General features: G+C 39.9%; 1 long non-coding RNA gene across 1 annotated transcript in view; it reads right to left on the bottom strand.

Moving 5' to 3' along the window:
- Positions 1-19661, bottom strand: part of LOC306972560 — a 32058-nt gene that overhangs the window by 11549 nt on the left and 848 nt on the right. The window lies entirely within an intron of this gene.

Here is a 19661-nt window from a genome sequence, read left to right as displayed (position 1 = left end):
GCTGAACTGTGTGACGGGTTGGACATTTCTTTGTAATCACTCATAATCTCAGAATATCAAATGTGGAGACTAGCGAGGCCCGGCCGAAGGCCGGGTCTCAGCTAGTATAATTATAAAAAAACAAAGGAAAGAATCAAATAAATCACATTAAGAACAAACAAAGGCACTTTGGTAAAATAGCACACACATGCTACCATAAAATGATAATAATGTATATGTTTTTGTCATCTACATGATCTGGAGTCTTTGCATGTGTAGCTCATTCTGTCAGGAAGGGCATCTAATATATAAAAATGTGTATATATATATATATTTTTTTCTTTACAAAGCCTTCTCTTTTTATTGCTTTTACATGCGGGCTTGCGTGCTGTTGAAGAGGTTGTGGTTGGTGGAGACGGCACACATTTAAAAGAGCTTACCGCTGCGGCTCTCACTCTGGCTTTGATTGTCTCCGGGCTTTGATCTGGTTTCGGGGCGGCCATGTTGTTGCGCCCCGTTATCCTGCCCTAATCTCCTCTGCCATCGTGCGGTGGAAGAGACATTGACTGGAGGGTGTCTGGGTCCCGCCGGTGCCCTCGTCGTCCCCTTCCGGGAATGAATCACCTTATCTATGAATAGGAATCAGGCAGAAATTTATGCTAGGCTGCCCAAATGCAAGTGATTTATAGTCGAGATAACTTCACCAAGGTCTTTATATATTCAACACTACTTAGAGTCTACTTAAAAAAAAAGTTGCTCTAAAGCAAAACTTGACCCCAAAGAATAAAATCTTTATGATGAAATATCGGCTTTTGAATCAGTCTTAAATTCTTCCACAAGTTTTGACCTGACCTCGTTCTGCGGCGCGGATCATTTTTAAGGCGCCCATCTTTTCTCATTTGGATTTTGCCACTGATTTAGGGCAAATGACACAGCAATTATTCACGAATGCTAATAATAAGATGACCAAAATATTATTTAAGTCCCTCGGTAAAGACCATGATATTCATGAAAATGCCTTTAGCGAGCTGAGCATAATCCAACAAATGCGTACATTTGGTTGCTGCTTAAATTGAGTATACTATAGAGTTCGGGAATGTGACGTCATATCGCTAAGTATTATGGGATTAGCAGCAATTGTAAACTAATGGAGATTTTAAAAGTTAAAATACAGGAGTTATTGTTCACATTAAAACACTTGGGCACCACAGTGAGTCCGATGTATTTACCAGCAGTAACTCAGCAGCTAGAGTTGTTCCACGGCTTTTTTCTTCACTTTTTATACTGTTTAGTCAATGGAAATGTATGCTAACAGCTGCAAAGATGGTGGATCTCCATGGTAACTGTGGAATTTCCCGAACTTTATAGTTCTATAGTATGCTCAAAACATTTGCTCATAACTTGCTATGTTTGATGGCTAATGCTAACGGCTATAGTAAAAATGGGTGCGTTTCCCGGGTGCAATTTTTTTTCCGTAGGTGAGTTGGTACATCAACCAATCACAAGTCATGAGAGTGAAACATTATAATCAGCTTAACCCTGACCCTGACCTAGCCACTAACCTTAAAGGAACAGGCCACCGTTTTTCTATACTGAGATATGTTCTTACCTGAGCTTAGATGAGTTAATACGTACCTGTCTGGTCTTTGTGCGTGCCCGTGGAAGAGGGTGGTAGGCTTCCAACTTCACCCCATTTGGAGCTACAGAAACATACAGGGAGAGGCTAAAGGTAAGAACATATTTCAGTATGTAAAAATGGTGGCCTGTTCTTTTAAGGATAGTGGGCTGGTGCTTAATCTTAATACATCAACGTTACCCCACTTCTATTGACAGGGGAACATAGGTACCGGGGACCCCGGAAAACCACATTGAGCAGGCTAACAGACTCTGGACTAGCTGACTTGCTAACTGTCCGCATACATTCAGACACTGCTTCTCCTTTTAATTCATTTGGTAAAGAGACAACTTTCTGTCCACATTTTAAATAAATAATAATTATTTTTTAAATGCACAAAAGCGAACTTAAAGCGTCAACCCGAGTGTTGTTAAGATGGCTGTGCTATTTTATATGATAGCATTAATTAACGTTAGCCTGTTAGCTTCAAGGCTAAAACACTTACTGTTATAAAAACACCTCCTGTGAAGTCCTCAGTGAAGTAACATGTTATAAGTGACATTCCAACAGCTGCTTGTTTTCTGCCACGTACTGTTTAAGTATACATTGATCTATATTCATTTCCGTGAGAAACAGCTAGCTCTCCATAGGAATAAAGCACAGGCGGGAAATCCTTCCACAGAAACCAGATGCTGCGTGCACAGAGCCAAAAAGCACCAAATACATGTTGGTGATAAATATAAGACGATTGCAGGATTTGTTTTTCTAAATTTTGTGATTTCAGAAACACTTAGGGGCGCATCAAGACAGGTGCTAAATAACAAGCGCATGCTGGAAAATAGTCGATGGCTATTAGAGGGCATGTTGCGCCTAATTTACTATTCAGCATTGGCAGTAAAAAAAAATTCAAATTAAAAATCAGCAATGGGAGCGCTGCACTGGGTCGTGATCCGTGTGTGATAGAGTAAAAACATCAGGTGCTCTTCAAGGACGAGGGCAGTGGAATATTTGTCGGTGTTCAAATCGCCTGTATTTAAGTTTTAGGGCCACCAATCGTGAATGAGAGAATACTGTGTGACAAAAAAAAGAAATCAGTAATGACTCTGCTGCTGCTTTTCCCCTTTTCACCTTCTCGTCTTGCACATGAGCAAACACTTGGTAACTGACCTCTTTAATACCGTGCTAAAGCTGCACCTCCATGATTGTAATGAATATTGTGCTAATTCCCATTGAAATACAACTCATGCGGCATCAAAAGTGTCCGAAAGTGAGAACAGATGTCACAGATCGCAGCTTGTTTTCCAAAAGCACAATAGAATTAATGCCTCAACGCCACAAATCATAACATTAGAAGAATTATGTGACTTCCTAAAGAGACAGCTGTTATGCCCCACCCGTTTAAATGATTGGTGATTGAACCGAGGGCCCCGGGGGGTTATGGCCGTACGCATTTTGGCAACGGGACCACATTTTCCCGACCCCGCAATGCGCCGCTCCGCTGGAAACGGGGCTTTTCTGTGTGTTGACATCATGACCAGAATGTAATACGCTTGACATATTGACAAATTGCAGATTGAAACCGTTTGGAAACAATGACCGCAACAATAGGCGCCAGGAGATGCATTCGCTCCAACTTGGCAAATTCAAAGCTCTGTTTTATTTGATGTGGTTACGCGTCTTTTATCAAATTCGGCATCGTAACTCCGAGCTTGTCCACACGCGCACGTCATCTGCAATGTATATAAGCTGTGCATAACGTGCTAAGTGTTGGCGAAAATGTCAGCTTTAAAGAAGTCGGTAACCAAGGTGGAAAAAATGTCCTTCATGACATGCAGGAGACAGGCCGGATCGCCCAGCCCGAAGCCGCCGCCACACGAATGCATCACAAACATGAACGTATCTGCCAACAATTTTATTCAGACAAATAAAAAGAAATTGGAGGGGTTTTCCGCTTTTCCAGTCAAACCAGTCGCATTTTTACTGTCAAATAATACTTGTTATGACCTGACTTGCCCCAACAACGGATCGGAAACCACTGATCTAGACCTACACTTTGGTTTCCCCATTCACCTAAAACAAATTACAGTGGACTTAATAGGACAGACAAAAGGTATTATTACGCCTGACAATATAGTACCCCTTTTCATTTTATGTTTAGTTTTCTGCGACTGGACTTGGATCGTGTAACTCTTCTCGTAACCGTATTTAAAAAGAGGAAACGCTTCCAACTTCAACCCCGTTTGGCCCCATAGAGGAGAGGAGGAGAGGCTCAATGCTAACAACATCTTTGGTCTTTTTGCGTGACTGAGTGCACGCACAAAGACCAGACAGTTATGCATCAACTCGTCTAAGTTCGGATAACAAAATATCTCAGGATGGAAAAACAGTGGCCTATTCCTTTAAAGGGACTATATGGAGTTTAAAAATGTTATAATTAAGTATTTTCCTCCCCCTACATGTTCCAACAATGTCCTACTGTGGAGAATGAGCCCCGACCTGTTCACCACAACTGCCTCTAAAATCCTGCACTGTCACTCAAAAAGTTGTTACTCCGGGTCCGAAGCTTGATATACAAGCTGCAGTTACACATATGACCTGAGGTGGCAGTAGTGAGCAATGACCAACTTGCATCTAGTCTCTTTAAAGAACATTTTATGCGTGTGTTTGATTATAATCCCAAGTCTTACGCATTTGTTGGTTAGAAAATGCAATATTTATCTAAAAGAGCTGAAACAAAATGTCGAGAAGTCTCACAGCAGTTTCAATAAAGAGAAAGAAAAAAAATTGTCCTTGTGGCTCATGTGGCTATGGCGGGTGTTTTTACACTTCAACGAAAGGATCAATCTTAGCAGATGATCGAGAGGTGAGGAGAGCATTTCCTGGATAATGTAGGACCTCAGGAGGGGCTTTTCGGGGGCTGTTGCTGCAGTGCAAAGAATAGCAGCTGTAAAAGATTCAGAGATTGCTCAAAGATGCGCGAGCGGCTCGAAACGCAGATCCAGGTGTGTTTTCTTTGAGAACATTGGAACATGGTGAAAAGTACATTTTTAAACCGCTGCGAGATTGCTCTTTTTCTATCATCCATTTTTCATGAATACACGATATGTAAGCCTTCAAATGCCTCTAAGACATGAACAATAGAAAACTTTATCCAGCCACTATAACACTCTGCAATAAAAAGAAAAAAAAACGTTTCGCTTCGGCTCTACTTCGGCACGACTTCAAAGGGAAAAGGTGCACCCATCCCAATTTAGATGCGTATACTCAACTGTCTATACTTCTCATCATTTCGACGAGAATGCAATTATACTGGCGTTCTATTTTGTATGGCGCGTTACCCCGGCAACAAACAAAAAAACAAAAAAAAAGAGACTGTGAGATTTTGGGCCCATTCAAGACGAGCCTGTATGTTTTTCAGCTCAACATTCCCAGACAGGCGTTTATATGCTGTGTATGATACGTCTTCTCGGTGCCCAGAGCGGCCTCCGAAACGCACAGGAAAAGGGCACAGGCTGGTTACATTAATACTTCATGCCTTGAACAAAAGAGAGAAAGAAAAAAAAAGAAAAAAAACTACAGCAGCAACAAGAGTGAAACGTACCACAGTTTTGTATTGGGAACGACACAATAGTACTGCAGATATTTCTCTTGAGTGTGAGTTTTGCGCGGCCGGACAATGAGGTGATTTTGGGGGGCTATTGCGTGCTTTGTGTGTGGATTACCATTATGCCTAAGAGCCAAACGTGGTAAGGTTTGCATTTTTTCAGACCCTTTTTCTTTTTCCTCTTTTGAAAAACTGTTGTCAAGACTTGAGAAGTAAAAGAAGCGTCATGCAGTCCCTCTAGCTGTATATTTCGGAGAATACTTAACAAGGATATTTGATCCATTTTGTTCCGTGCTTAGAAACATCCTTGAACAGCCGAGCGGTTGAAATAATTTTGAAGGAAAGAAAAGGTGCTTAGTTATTGCCACCATTAGATATCTTAGTGAAAGTCAATTACATGATGAAATAAATGAAAAAGATCGTGAAAATACAGGACCACGGTTGTAAGAATAAACATAGCCTTTTGACTTAGACTTTCGATGCATTTTCGTGTAAAGTTAAGTTGCAGGAAGTTGTACATTTTGCCGATGGCCTGAGTGTCCGAACTTTCGCATACCGCTGTAAATGTAATTCTGTCAAACCACAGGACCACGTTGTAGTTCACTTTCCTTGTCCTGCAGGCAAACACAGACAGAAAGTCAGATATCCCGCTGTTAGGGAGTGATAAAACCTAACTAGGTGTTCCTTACAAAGTCGAGGCCCTTCGCAACACATCATTTGAGCCACTTGTCCGGCGTCCAAGAACCATTTTCACCAGAAATGTATTCAGTGGGAGGCTCTGTCGATGTGCTGACACATCTTTGGAGGAGCCCACAGTGTTCGCACTTGATTCATATCACCTGCATGCCATTACATTACAGTACAGAAGCATAAGTAACTCCACCGAAATGCACTCAAATGCATTTAATCCTATTTGACTTACAGTTTTTTGGTGATGTTTTTGTGTACCATTATCAAACAACACTTCTGTCAGAAATCAAAAAAGACTGTTAAGGTTATAAGCCAACTAACTGCGTTTTATTCTTAAGTTATTTTGCAATTAAATGTGTGATTTATGCTTAATAACGTCAGGGGAAGGCAAGTTTGCTTTGTGACGGGCCAATTTTCTTCCTTGTCAAAAGTCTGGGGAACAAACAAACCTCCCAATTTTCGCCCCAAAGCAAAGCCCCACTTTCTCAGAACCCCAACGTAGTAATGATTTCAAACACATCTTGAATCACTGTCTGTCTCATAATTTTGTTTGTTAGAAAGGCGCTGTATCGATCCAAGACTTTGACTGGCACTGCAAATCGCCTCTGTCCCTTTAAAAGCCCCGCTCTGCCCCCTAGTGGAGGAGTGTTGTATGTCAGTATAGTCAACCCCAAAGTTACTCAATAAAACTCCAGATCGGACATGACGCTCGTTGATATGCCAAACATGGCAGCCATCTTGTGACTGGCCTACAAGGCCGATGCAAGACATACAAGGAGCTAAATTTTCATTGATCCAACGACAGAATGTGAGACGTGCTCATTGTTTATGATTGATTTCTCACTGTGTGAAATGTCTGTTTTTGTAGTCGTGTTGTTTAGCCGTGTTAGCATTGTTTTCTCCATTGATTCCCGGGGTTCAGTGGTTAGCATTCCTGTGGTTAGCATTCATTGTATCAGTGTCCCATGTTCAATAAATATTGGTCATGTGGTGTGAAAAAGTACAGAAATACTGTTATAAATGTGTTATAAATGAAACAAATGTTATATTTGATAAAAACTGAAAAGTGAATTTGAGTGTTTGAAAATCTATGAACAAATGTAGCTAAATGTAGCTCTATGCCTCCTGAAAACTGAAATAACATTTGAAACACTGCAAAAACATTTTTTTTCTTGCCAGATATGACATAAGGTCAGTCACAATGATCCAGGAGTCATGAAAACACTCAAAATAGGTCAAAACAGTATCAAGGAAATAAGTGGTGTTTCCATTTGTTTCCATTGCACTGGGTTAGAACATAGAATTATATACTGTACAGAAGCATAGGTTAGAAGGGCCAGGCATACGATGGCAGCCAGAACTGCCTTGTCCTATCTAGAGTTTTATTAAAGATCTTTGAGCCAACCTACAGATAAGCCTAAGACTATTCAAATCTGTGGCCTAAACATGGCTCCAAACACACGTCCAAGTGTGTTTTTGATGAAAGACCATTTTAATGTGGCGAAAAAGGGAAAAAAAGCTCTAAAAGTTTATTGTGCGTAGCATCCCCTCTTTACAGTTGTGACTTTGTTGAGTTCAAGGAATCACGTATTTCAGAACATTGAAGCTATAAGATTAGCACATTTTCAACATAAAACCTCGTCGAGACAGGATATTTTTGTATTTGCAAAGTATATACAAGTGCTGCCAAACTGCTAATTGCGAGGATTCAAATTATTGCCAACCTGCCGAATCCATACTACCGGAAGGTCCCATATGGTCAGGGAATTGAACATGGGACCCTCTTGCTATGACGCCACCGTTCCCGCCTACGGTGCCAACTTTCAGAGGCCGGGTAAGTTCACCAAGTGCAAGAAATGCTTTCCCTTACAATGTTCGCACTTGATTTACATCACCTGAATGCCATTACACTCCCACAAAAAAAAGGGGGGGTGAAAAAAAAATCCCCACTCCACGCGGAAATATCTGTCTCGCCGGCTCTTGTCGTCTTAATTACATAAACAAATTTGTGATTAAAGATCCTACAGCTGTTGGAGTCGGCAGCTGTGTACATGCGTCTTCGCGGCGCTAAATCAAATGTCCTATTGTGATCATCTGGAGTGAATTAGGGTGCAGGGAAGGGAAGGGAAGGCGGGGCGGTGGGGGGGGAGTGGAGGGGGGCCAGCTTTGAAATACAGAGGAGGAAATGGGTAATGTCCTCCAACCACATGCAGCATCCTAATAGGAGCACGGGGACTGATAAGCCACAGATAACCGGATCGCCTGTGTCTGTCCGCCGCTGATAATCGCGCGCAGCACTTGATAAAGGTGGCACTTTGCGTGGATTAACAACATGGATTTTGAATTTAGAGCAAGTTGAAGAGCCCACGACATGCTCCATCGACTTTTTCCTCTTCCCGACCTTTTATTTTTTACCCTGTTACGACACTGCTCTGCCCGTGAAAATAAATAAATAAAAGAGAGGTAGGCCTACTCATCCATGTTACTCATCCACGGGGTCGTTCCGTCCCTGAATCAAGTATCAACTTTTATGCCGCAGATTCTCTGGCGTCGGCGAGTGCTTGATCCCGCACGAATTGGAATACGACATCGCTCAACTATTTTTACTGCGTGCATCTGTCAAAAACACAAAAAACTGCGGCCTCAAACTAATTCCGCTGCAGCGCTGACGGAAATCGTACACAGCCTTTAGCGCAAAAGGTGCCCGTCGTGTCCGAATTTCCCCTCATTCCCCTGTTTGATTGAATGTTTACAAATCAAACGAAATGGAACATGCCAAGATTTTAAGATTTTTTTGCATTTGTAGCTTTTAAAATATAGTCTTTAGGCTTTAAAATTGCATTACATTTGTCTTGCTGTCACCTGTAGAAACCCTGCATAATGGATTTCTAAGAGCATCCACTAATGTGAGCAACAGTTGTGCCGTGGTTAATGCTATTGCTATTGCTAATGCTAATGCTAATGCCCAGAGCAGCTTGAGCACTGATTTTGAAAGCTCTGTACACACTACTAACACAAAAACTCACATTGGATTATTTTTTAAAAATAATTTCATACACAGGGATGTCAGTCTGGGCAGGGTTCTCGCTTATTTGTTTATTTGTGGACCAATGTTTTTCGCGAGCTGCGTCACTCTTGGGATGTGGAAGTCCCCTCAAAGACAATCTACGGACGACACACAAGTTTTTTTTCTAATCAGCGGTAAATTACCCCAAAACACATCAACAGTAGGTGAGTTTTGTCATTCATAATTCTGTTTGGATATTAACGCAAAACCGCTAACAACGCCGCTGACTGCCCTTCTCTGATTGGTTTGCACCACTTCCTGTTTGCTTTTCCGCTCTGGAAATCAAGTTGATGCGGACTCTTATTTTTCCAGGCAACTATTTACAGGCCTCACCATTGTTGTACTCGGTGTATTCGGTGGCTATACTATAGGAAACGCTCCTCCTTACACTTTCAGCTAATCATTTCAGCACTCAACTGTCTTCACTCCATGTTAGACATGAAATACTAAAGTTGTCCGAGAGTACGCCTGAATAAAGCCAAATACATTGGGTTATGGGGTTGTTGAGTTACTAAGTAGGAGCAAAGATGGGTAACACTTTCATAACTACAACTTATTCAGCCTTGGTAAATGATGAGTCAATGCTTAATTCATCATGAAGTTAGTTAAAGAGGCATTAGGTAACTTTTTATGCAAAATAAAAGATGACATTTGTGCGTATTTGACCTTGTAGTGGCCCAGTGGCTGTGTGAGTGGTCAGCATGACGCCTTTACTTTCCATCACACTGGTCTCTAGGAAGATCCAGGATCAATTGTTTTGTGCGTTTTCTGTCGAGAGGGTCCGTCAGCAGTGAAACCCTTCCAAACAATTGATCCTGGAGAGTCATAGAGACCAGTGTGATGGAAAGTAAAGGCGCCATGCTGACCACTCATATAGCCACTGGGTCATATACACACAAGTATAAACTTTTTTTTTTCCGCATGAAAAGTTGCATAATGCTCCTTTAAGTCTGACATTTAAAGAGACTATACGGAGTTTAAAAAAAATTAAGCTATGTGTTTTCCCCACATGTTCCGACAATGTCCTAAGGTTTAGATACAGCCCAGACCTGTTCACCACAACTGCCTCTAAAATCCTGCACTGTCACTCAAAAATCAATTCATGCAGTTCTTATATTTGAAGAGTTTTGTGGCGTTAGGCTAGTGCATTTCTACGATATCAGCTAGCCTGCATTAAAAACAGTCCGACCCGCTCCACAGAGCACCTGAGGCAAATCACTTATAACGCCAAACTAACCATATAAATGTCTGTGTCGATAGAGTAATTCTAACCATTTTGCATTTAAAATAACTTATATTTGAGCAGCATCTGCTTCGTGTGTGTATAAGCTACGCGGCGGCGGAGTGATCTGCAAGAAAATAGTCCCTCAAAATGTGATCATTCATGTGATGCAAGGTCAGTTATATTCCAAAAATTATTCTATCAACACAGACATTTATATTGTTAGTCTGGCGTAATCATAAGTGATTTGCCTGAGGTGCACTGTGGAGTCAGTAAGACTGTTTTTAATGCAGGTTAGCTGATACCATAGAAATGCGCTAGCCTAGCACAAGCCTAGCGCCACGAAACTCACTTCAAACATAAGAACTGCATGAATTACAAAAAAAAATATCTCCAGTAATCAGCAACACTGGAAAACTAGGAAATGAGGCCCTATGTCAAAAATCCTGAAATATCTCTTTAATGTAGAAGGTGCAGCTACACGTATGACCTGAGGTGGCAGTAGTGAGTGTAAAATGGCCAACTTGCATCTAGCTCCTTTAATAACTACTAAGTCTGGCCATCCACTAGGCATTAACTGTAGTCTAGATATTGAGTGTTAGTCAGACTTAACTAATGAATTGTTCATGATGAATTAATTGTTAATTCATCCTTTATTACGGCTAATAAAGGTGTACTTATTACAGTGTTAAGTGTTCTGTCATTTACGATGTGAATAAGCCTTAAATAAATCTTGAACTTATTTGTGAGGAATAGCTTACACAAAAGCATTTTACTTTGGATGTTGTTTTATTTTATTAACACGTGCTTGAAATTTCAATATTGTTCATGTTTTGCTATGTTTGCTCCTTGTTTGCTCCATGTATTATGTATTTCTTACTGTTCTTGTACTTTGCATCTGTACTGTTTCTTCGCACATCATATCACTCGCCAAACAAATGCTTATGGTTTGAAACAGCATTGATTTCCGGGTTAGTAATAGACTATTGTGGATTATTGGAAGGGTTTAGTCGTCACATGTAGCCTTATGGAATATTTCGAATACATACTCATTCACTTCGCTCATAACTTTTTCAGACAAACGTAAGCAGGCGATGTATCACTGTCATTGTTTATATCCCTCATGTTTCGACGCGACCCCTAATGCGCTCTCTCATATCCACTTTTTATGACCGGCCCGTATATCTTCCCCCTAAACTGAGTGCATCCCAAACCCATTGCTTGTCATTGGAGTTGACAGTGCACTGAAGGGAGCTGCAGGGAAAGGATTTAGAGATCGAGTGACATTCAGAAGAAGCACCAGTGTTACAGATATCACACAGCAGAGCGGTGCCTATAAATCCTCCAGCGTCTGCGTCTCCCAAAGGCAGGAGGGCAGAATGTGGGGCTGTGTGAGCCGGGAGTGACCAAAGCATCCAAAACAAAAGTGATAACAGAACTGCTTTGTTGAGTAAAAACTGGAGTGATTTGGAGCTGTTGAAATCAAGGCCTATGTCAGTATTTATTTATTAACTACATGATGTTATTTTATTGTTAAAAAGGTCCTTTACCAAACTTTTTCCATTTTTATACACAGGGGGAAAAAATGAGCAAACAAACTCAGGATAAGCTTACAAGCATGCTTCAGCTTCACTGCTCTCAGGGAGTAATGTGAGGGTAACAATATTAGCCTCCAACAGGCTAATTGTTTTTAGCACTGGCACTACTTCTGGTTTACAATTACTCATAACAGACTGCAGACGCTACAGTCTCTTCATTTTCACAAATGTCTGTGAACGCAATATACTGCAAGCAGGCAAAATGGATTTCACTTCACTGTGCTTATAAAAGTAGACACAGCCCTCTGATAGCACAGCTTATTTTGGAAGATATAGTACCCATATATTGGCTTTTCTTTATTTGCAACACTTTTTATTTACATAGTGTGATTCTTATTGAAGCTTTGAATGAACACATGGGATTTTTTAGGAAACAAAAAAGGGTGAAATAAGCCAAAATGTGTTTTGACTACATCATGAAGCCCATTGAGAAAATGTCCAAAGGGTGCAAAGCCGTAATCAAAGTAAAAAGCTTTGAAAACACACATATATTATACATGTGTACATTCAAAATACCTTCAGTGAGAATCTACAATGTAAATAGTCTTGAAATAAAAGAAAAGGCGATGCATGAAAAAACTGTACTGAAATTTACATATATTTTTAACTCTCAACTTTTACTCATAATATGAAACAAAACACTTTTTATTTTACTGAATGGTCATGTCTATATAACACTTTTCCACCTCCACGGGCACTGCAAGTGCTTTACATCAAAGACGCATTCACCCATTCACACAGACACTCAAGGACACAACAACCTCAGTGTCGGGATCTGTGCCCATGAAATGACGAGCCCATTACAAAATGCGCATTCATGTTTTATAAGAGCTTGCTATATATTCTTTAGGCTTTTGCAAAATCTGCAACAGTTACTTTACCTCATCATCATACCTGTACTTATCTTACTCTGATTTCTTGCTCCAGTGTGACACCATATAAAGTTGTATTTTTTTTTTTTCTTTCTTTTTTTTTTTTTTTACATAATTACAAAAAAGGGAAAACTCGTATTTATTTTGTCTGAGAAATGACTCGTATATTTAGTATTTAGTATTGTTGAAATGACTTCAGACTACACTATACTATACTGTTCTGAGCAAACATCTGTGACTGTGACTGCTTTATTGACTCATGTCGTCATGGCAGTATCTAAGTGAACAAATGTGGACACATAAAAGACACAGCGTACCGTTCATTCATTTACAGACGTGGATGATTCTGTTTGAAGCCGGGCCGAGCGTGTTTGTGAGAAGAAACGCAAGAAAAAGCCAATATGGAGCACAGCCGGTCAGTGCAGGAACATGACGTGCCCCAAAGATTAAAGACATAAGCAGATGAGAATCACACTCCACTCATCAGCATTACTTAGGATTGGATAAACAAGCCTTTGTGAGACTTTGTGAAGGCAGGGCTGACATTAAACTTTCACATATGAAAACGCCGAGTGGCACAGGTCAAAAGTACACTTTTAAAGTTCTTTCTGGAGGCATTTTTGCAAGGCCTTTTCAGTGAATCTGTGTAAATGTGTAAGTGTCCTGGAAGTAGTTTGTAAAGTGTTTCTTCTTTTTAGTATGCTAAACCCTTAAAGCCACACCGCGTAGAATTTTACCTAACAAATACATTTGAAATACAAGCATTTATTTTATGACAGATATTTTCATCATTGAAAAATACTTCATAAATGTAGAAACAAACATGAGCCTTTGCTGTGAGCGGCTCAGCTCTCCTAAGACATGACTATAACTTTACCGGGAGTGAGTACGTCTCCAGCTCGTCTCCATGGAGATGTGACTTAAACTTGCTACATGCAAGTTCGCCATTTTATACTCACTACTGCCACCTCAGGTCTTATGCATAACTGCATCTTCTATATTAAGCTTGTGCATGACGGCAATTCAGACCCGAAGTAACACCTTTTTGAGTGACAGTGCAGGATTTTAGAGGCAGTTGTGGTGAACAGGTCTGAGCTCATTCTACACATTAGGACATGGCTGGAACATGTAGAAAGAGGACAATACTTAATTTTAACATTTTTAAACTCTGAATAGTCCCTTTAAGTCAGTAGAATTTGAGATTCAAACAGGTTTGTTTCTCATCCAAGTCCATTATCCACTGCAGTGATATCATGTTCTGTGTAGGAGCATGTTATGTGTTGAAGACAGTATAGTCTAAAATGTTACGCAGTGTGCCTTTAATTACAAGGGTGACATTATGATCATTTGTAATGGTAGTAACAGTTCATTTTAAAGGCAAAATATCGTTTTGTAATATGTCACAATATTTCTTAAAAACACTGGTGAGCTGCTTGGTTTAAACAAAAGACACTTTTTTTAAAAATACGTCATGCTGCCATTTGCACTTTTCAAAATGTTTTACTCAGTGTCACACTGATTTATATTTAATCTACAATTTCTGGAAACTCAATTTGTGCTTTCTTATTGAACTGAAAAATCATAAAATGAATACTTGACTAGGACACTGTATCATGATATGTATCGTATCAAGCCCTCTGTATCACGATACGTATTGTATCGCTACCCAGCCCTTGTAAACTGTAATGGTAGGAAGTAAAGACCTTACTGGAATAGAGGTACAACATCAGTACAATACTAGTACAAGCGGTGTGTAGAGTAGCCAAAATATTTACTCAAGTAAGAGTAACGTTACTTTGAAATCATTTTACTCAAGTACAAGTAAAAAGTAGTGACCCAAACAATTACTCGTGATATTTACAAATATAATTTCTAATCCTAGAAAATGGAATGAAAATACAGAAAACAAAATAATTCTAAAGAAAAAGGTGAGACGATCTACATCAATTTTTTATAGATCAAAATGAAGCCTTTGCCACTTAATTATTTACTCACAGGGGAAAAAGTAACCATTATTTTTACACCTGTAAGAGTATAGTGAAGTACAGATACTTCATTATAATTTTGCTCAAGTAGAAGTAAAAAGTTTTGTATGATAAAACTACTCTTAAAAGTACAATTTCTTGTACAATTGTACAATTTCTCTTCTCACATGTACATGTGAGTAAATGTAGCTGAGTACTACTCGCCTCTGCTCAGTACTAATCGTTTCGACTAAACCAGAATCTAAACAAGACACTCATCTGAGCAGGCCATGAATACTGCATTTTGTTACAACTGAAGATGCTGGCAATAAAAGCAGAATCCCCAGAGTCCTAGCAGTGGATGTAGTCGCCTAATTAACTTAACTTTACGGTAATAACACGGTCGATTTAATTTAGCTAATTTATTTATCAAGTATATTGGTACAATCATAGCAAAACAAAAAACAAAAAAATGTTTACTCTAAAGACAGCGACGAGCAATAACTAAAAAAGCCTTTATTGCGGACATTGCCCTGACAAAAGCCCAAGGTCTAAAAAAAAAGACAATATTTAATTCTCCTTCTGGTCCCGCTGCAATAAAAGCTTTTTAAACATTACTTTTTTTTAGTGCCTCAGAGTTGCCTTTCGACAGTTTTATTCTAATCCCTGCAGTGGAGAACATTCTAGTAGAAATAAATAACATCCAAGTTCACTCTTGCAGGACATGTTTACTCGAAAGTATTTGGAAGGACAAATGAATATGTGCTTTTACTTTGTATCGGCGTGAAGTGAGTGTGATATCATTAAGAGGACAGGATGAGCTCAGATGTGACGACAGTAGCTTAAAGAGCTTAATTGAATAAAGTGACTTTGCAAACGTCTCGGCTCATAAAGGGGACATTAGAGTCTGCTTTCATCCCGTTTGTAATGGAGATCTGCTGCCCTCTAGCGTGCCTGTTCAGAAGTGCAATTGCAAAGGAAACTAATGCCTCTGGTACTCTGGTTTATTGTAATGAAGTATCTTTACTCTTTCTTGAGGGAAAAAAAAAAGCTACTTGTGCCACTGTGAGTACGTTTTAAGGTTACACAAGCTTCAAGTCGTAGTTTGTGTGTCGAATAAATATAGATTTTAATACAATTTTGTATTTTCTTTGGAAATATTAGGGTTTTCACATTATTACAGGTTCTGTTTCTCATAATTTATGTCACAAACTGAAACATGAAGCTGACTTTTATGCTCAGTTACTCAGTACTAAGTAACATTGTCTCCAACTTTTTTTACTTTTACTTGAGTATTTATTAGGGCCACTACTTTTTACTTGTAGCCTACTTGAGTAAACTTATTTCAAAGTAACGGTTAGCGCAACGGTTAGCGCAGCGGTTAGCAGCAACGGTTAGCACAACGGTTAGCACAATGGTTAGCACAATGGTTAGCACAACGGTTAGCGCAACGGTTAGCAGCAACGGTTAGCACAACGGTTAGCACAATGGTTAGCACAACGGTTAGCACAATGCTTCACATCTAGCAGGTCCCGGGTTCGATTCTTTCTGTGTGGAGTTTGCATGTTCTCCCCGTGTCTGCATGGGTTTCCTCTACCACCGAAAACATGTACAATAGGTGAATCCTCCAAGCAGGTGGTTCTGACCATCAGTCTGGCTCCACATTTGGAGATGAGTCACCCACGGCTCCTTACGGGTCGGGTCGTCCCAGCGGCGTCGGAAGGATGGGTCGAATGCAGAGGACAGATTCAGTTGTAGAGTTGTTGTGTAATGACAAATAAAGCAGGCCACCGTTTTTCCATACTGAAATATGTAATTACCTGAGCTTAGACGAGTTGATGCGTACCTGTCTGGTCTTTGTGTGTGCCCGTGGAAGAGCTTGGTCGCTTCTAACTTCAACCCGTTTGGAGCTGTAGGAATATATTGGGACAGGCCAAATGCTAACAACATCTTTGGTTGTTTTGCGTGACTCACACACAAAGCCCAGACAGGTACACATCAACTCGTCTAAGCTCAGGTAAGAACATATTTCAGTATGGATAAACGGTGTTGGCTACTCTACCCACCTCTGCCTGACTTGTTGAAACTATATCCTCTTTTACACTCTAAAATGTACTATGCAGAAGACAAACATGAGCCAACATTATCTACATTCAAATGTCTCCAAACACTAAAGCAACAAATTCTAAACATTCTTGTGGCCATATATATGAGCAGCAGATCAAACAACACCACCACTTTTGACATCCCCCCCAGACTTGTAAAAATAAATAAATCTGTCTTTACTCAGGACGGTCCTGAGACTGAGAAATGTGTTTGCTGATGTGCTTGGTTCGGTCCATACACTGATATTCTACATGAAGGATTTGTGCTTACATACATAACTTCACAAATTGTTTCAAAACCAGGATTCGGAATCACGATGTAAATTTTGCATCCGCCGTTCACAAACCGCAGTCCACCCTGACCCCCAGAAGGACATTGGACTCTGCCCCCCCCTCCTCAATTGTGTAAATATTGTGTACATATTTTCAGATTCTGCTCTATGCGGTTTACAGTGCGGGACTGCGGCGTGATGTCCGTCTCAGGTATGTACTTTGCATGTGGTGAACTTGACATTTAAGCTAACTTTGACTTGACAAGAATCGCATGCATTTCAGAACATGTTGGAGTTGTTGTTGCTGTAGGGGCTTTATAGGCGAGGGGTTAGCGAACTTTTCACTCCACGCACTGCTAGTACCATAGATCTAAACCTGACGGAATCATGTCTAAAACAAGTCTAAAACTGGATATGGCACAGTATATGGACAATACAGGATCCAGAATTCATATCATTTATGACAAAAGAACATGTGAGACATTTTTAAGCCAATATTTAGAATTTATTAAAAGTTGTTTTCAAGTTATTTGGGTATAATATCTATAATAAGAGTTCTTAATATGATCAAAACAAAGATTGAACCACAAATAAACAGCTGTCTAATTTCTAATAAAAAGTAATGAGATGTGTGTGTGAAGTGAACATATTGTGCAGTGGAGCTTATCAAAGGGTGCATGTGACAGTTGGCAGAGTGCAGTGGTACCTCCCATACCACACGGTGGTGATAATTACAACCTGATATCTGCACAGAGCTGACAATCCATCACACACAGTGCTCTCCGCTCTCCCCCGTCTGCAAACATAAAAGCACTCAATTAGTTTGAACTCTAATACTGTGGCTTTGATTCAAACTTAACATTTGTTTAGCCAACTACACAACACACTCACTGTGGATGTAGTTTGATATAAAATAAGAACAGCTTGCTGACAATTGAGTCAAGAGCAACAAAGAAGCAACAATAACAAGGCAAGATGACAGATATAAATTCTTTAGAACCAATAATTAAGCACAATAATAACTCAATCAAAACACAAAATGTTGAAACATTAGTTGCTGTTTGTGGAATAAAAATACTGTAGGATGTTTTATGGTAGCCATATTGTGTGTCCAAATGTGAATGCAGATGTAACTTAATGGTGAGTAGGGACGTTTTTGCCTTCAATATTGACCCTGAAAATGTAATTTCACTCAACACTGTTCAAAAACATCCTGCAGTTTTCTTATGAACAACCAAAGAGCATTACAGGCTTTATTTGAGATCAACACCTGTAAGGAAAGTGAGGCAGAAATAGGACTCTGTCAAAAGCCTATAATGGCAGCACAGTAGTGCAGGAGGTAGTGCTCGTGCTTCACAGCTAGAAGGTCCTGGGTTCGATTCCCAACTGGACAGGGCCTTTCTGTGTGGAGTTCGCATGTTCTCCCTCTGTCTGTGTAGGTTTCTCCTACCACTAAAAACATGTACAATAGGCCTGGATGAATGAGACTGTGTTTGAGAGTGCGCATGGGGGACGACGTAGAGAAATTAACCCAAGGCTACAATCCGGTGTGGCTTGTTTACATGCATGAGACCCAGGTATGTTCATTAACATGCACTGTCCCAACCAATAAATAAATTAGGCATTTCAAATACCTTTGGGTGAACTGCAGCTCAGCTCACAACAGTTATTTCTATAAAATCCTTGCTTTTCAATTATTTCTTATATAAAATCCATATTGCAAGAATATGTATGGGAAATCATAAAGCTACAGACTCTCCACTGCTCAGCATTGTGGCACAGGCTAACTGTGTTTCCATCACTGGACATGACAACCTTTGGGCCATGGGTGCTCAGACTTTTGCAAAGTTAAAACTGGGTTTTACCTTAAGCCAGTTCAGCTTTACCCAAATCTAAAAGCTTCTCCACTGGAGCTTAAAGCCTTTAAAGCCAGAGTAACACCTCAATTGAAAGCTAAGCCCGACAAAACTGTTTGTAACTTTTTTGTTGCTTTCCTCGTCGCTCTCTTGTTGCTGTTTTTTGTCACTTTTTGGATGCGTTTTTGTCGCTCTTCTATGGCTTTTTGTGGCTATTTTTGTTGTTATTTTTCAACACTTTTCAAATGTGTTTTATTTTCATCTTCGTTTTTGTTGCTATTGTGACCCATTGTTCATTTGGGAAATGCCAAGCTGGAGAAAATGTACTCGTCGAGGTGGGAGTTAAGAGGTTAAAAACATTTATTACACTTGTATTACGAGGTAGTCTCACATTCTTGTATTTTAGCCTACTGTATTTAAAGATCCTGAGCTGTTTTTTCCCCTTCTTTAAATAAGAAACAATGAAAGAGGAAGCCACAAAATTACAATGTAAGATGTAGTCCAAACTCCTAACTTTCCTGACATATTTGTGGCACCCCAATTCTTCACAGGGACACGTTTAAGGCACATTTGTCAACTTTAGAGTCACTTTTCAGGGTCTCAAATTCTAGAAAACTCGCTGCAACTTCACAAAATGGTTCCAAATGCTTTAAAATGAGATGCCGTAAATGTCTGAGTTTACAATATACTAAAGAGGACAAAGCGAATTTTGTTCCACATATAGAAAAAAAATATCAGCTATAAGATACAGACGGCATCTTGTCATAGAAGGGGGCGTGGCTTCGCCGAGGGGGAAAACAGAATCTTTAGAGAAACA

This window comes from Gobius niger (assembly GCF_951799975.1).
Source record: "Gobius niger genome assembly, chromosome: 13".
Taxonomy (NCBI): domain Eukaryota; kingdom Metazoa; phylum Chordata; class Actinopteri; order Gobiiformes; family Gobiidae; genus Gobius; species Gobius niger.
This window is presented reverse-complemented; position numbering and strand designations above follow the sequence as displayed.